Below are 2,664 nucleotides of genomic sequence, written 5' to 3' on the forward strand. Positions count from 1 at the left end.
CCTTTATCGTAACCACAGAATTGCCAACCTCTCAGCAGAAGATACCTTTTTCTTCCTTTTTCCCAGTAGATGACTCAAGTAGTCTTCCAGGACACCATCTTTTATCACTTTTGTTTTAGTTTTAAAGGACTCTTTCCAGGGGTTTAAGATCATTTGGCATTTATCCTGGTAATTCAAATTAGAATATTTAGTAATATATTGGAATTTATTTTTCCAATGTCCTTGCTTTTGCATTCTTTTAGTCACTAAATAATAAGCAGAGAAGTTAATTTATGCCTGCATTGTCCCTGGCCACATGAGAAAAATGGCATTAAAACTCAGAGGCATAAGCTTTAACAAAAGAAAATGTTAATGTTGCAAGGATTGCTCTAAGTAAGAGTTTGCTTTGTGAATGTATAAATAGGACAAGATAAGGTTCTGGGCAGCAGCGGATCCCAAGCACCAAATAGTCATCTATGTTCCTTTGGCACCAACTTCAACACACTGGCATAGTCTTTTTTCTTAACCACCCAACGTCAGCAGGGACATTGAGAGAACAAACATAAGAGCTAGGGCTATAAAAACTACTTCATTTATCTTGCTGGTCTTAGTACTATTCTGAAGAAGCATAAGATAATAATGACATGGAAACACAGTGCTGAATTTTACACTGAGGTCTCAAAGCCTAAAGCATTTCTTACATGCTGTACTGTCCAAATGAAAGCAATATCGTAATGCATGGAGGAAAGATTCATTTAAATCCTAAGTACGTAACCGAAAAACAGATGAAAGCATGGAATTGAATCTGTGCCTGTTAAAGCCATGTGAGGAAGACAGGTGACATGTGGCCACAGTGAACCTGTTTCCAGTGACTCCCTCCGTGACATTGGGGACTGATCAGAGAGACCAAGTGAACCACAAAGATCCAGAGAGAAGGAGCTGGGCTTTGTAAGAAATGATCCTTTTAGAGCAGGGAGGTTTAACAGAAAAAGAAAAACTGGTCAAATTCAGGTGATGCTTTGGTTTTCAAAACACACGGGAAAAATCAGGCACATCTATTAACCGAACATGTTTTCAGCCTAAAAAACTACTGCTGTATGCAAGTTATGAAAATGCAAAAGCCCAGCTTTGCCAGTTGAATGGCAAAAGAATGTAAAGATTGGAGAAATCACAACCCCACCCAGAGACACAGCCATACATTATAGGAAATTGAAATATATGTGAAAAGGGGCACAGTTAGATGAAGCACCAGGAGTCATGGTCTGCAAAGGGAGACGTCAGGAATTCTGAAGAAGCCTCTTCCTCCAAGACCTCCCAGAGTAAAGGTGCTGATTCTGTGCAATGAGGTAGCTGAAATCCGATGGGTCCACTTTAAATAACTGGTGACCAACGAGAGCCCTTTTTTTCACCTTCCTCATTACGCATGTGCCTTGATGGCCGTGGCAGCTGCAGACAGCAGCAAGTTCTCAGGCAGACATGCAGGGAAGTTCTGGGCTCAGCTCTCATGAGCCCCGAGCCAGCTGTCCGGAAAGCCGATTTAGAACGGACTCCCCGTGGCCAGAAGGGTGCCGAGTCCCCGCTAGCTCTGCGGTGGGGTCTCTGCCCCCTTTCTCTGTGTGCTGAGTCACAGCTCCAAAATCCAGCCTCTCCATCCATATCAGCTCTGATGCATGCTTCCTCCAAACCCCCGAGCCAGCCCCATGTAGCCAGGAGGCCTGTTGGGTGCTGCAAATGTGATCCTCTCTGTCGTTTCGGTCTCAGCAGAAGAGCAACATGACCATATTTATTGCTGTTGCTATTCTGGGGGCTGGATGACGTTTCTTCTCCCCTTGTGGCTGAGCACTGCCCGTTCATCTTTCACCACTCCCTCCAAGTCTGCAAGACTGAAACCGATGATACAAATAGATGCCATCAGAAGGAAAGTTAAAATGAGAAGTTCTGAAGTATTCCCAAATCTATCTGCTGTATGGCATGAGAAGCTATAAATTCTGCAGCCCTACATTTTCTGGGTACTGGGTGGCATTCCACTATTCTCACCCACTGCTATTGGTGGTGACTTTGCTAAGGAAAGAAAACATGGGGAAAGGGTGGCGGGACAATCTGGCTGATAAACACGGCTTGGAAATTTGGCAAATATTGAGTTTTCCACTGTTGAGTGTTGGGCATGTCCAAATGTTACCAGGACACTTGAAGCTTTTCACTTGCCTCAGACTCTCCTTACTGAGACAATCCTCTTCAGTGACGCGAAAGGGACTAACTGACAAGCTCAGAAACTCCTATTAAGGATACAATGGTGCAGGGCACAGGTGACCCGGCTCCTAGAAAGTAACTATATACAGACTTTCTAAATGAAGAACTTAGATACATATAAATAACTAATTACCGCATGCAGGTCACAACGCACTGAATGAGAGTGGTTCTGACTTTACCACTGACCCCTATTCATTACCAATTGGTCAAATCCTCCACCTTGGCTTATCACTCCTCCGCGTTCGGGCTCACCTGGCTGATCGTCTGCACTTGGCAATAGTTGTGTTTCTAGCTTTGCTAAAATGACTCTTCAGATGTCCTGGAACCTGCTGCAGATCCTCTTTGTAACATACAAGACAGCAGGACATTTTAGGGGAGGCGGTGGGTTACAGAGGTGGCGTGCATGGGCCCTGAGCCAGCTGCCTGAGTTTGAAT

The sequence above is a fragment of the Camelus ferus genome, chromosome 29 (assembly GCF_009834535.1).
Source record: "Camelus ferus isolate YT-003-E chromosome 29, BCGSAC_Cfer_1.0, whole genome shotgun sequence".
NCBI lineage: Eukaryota > Metazoa > Chordata > Mammalia > Artiodactyla > Camelidae > Camelus > Camelus ferus.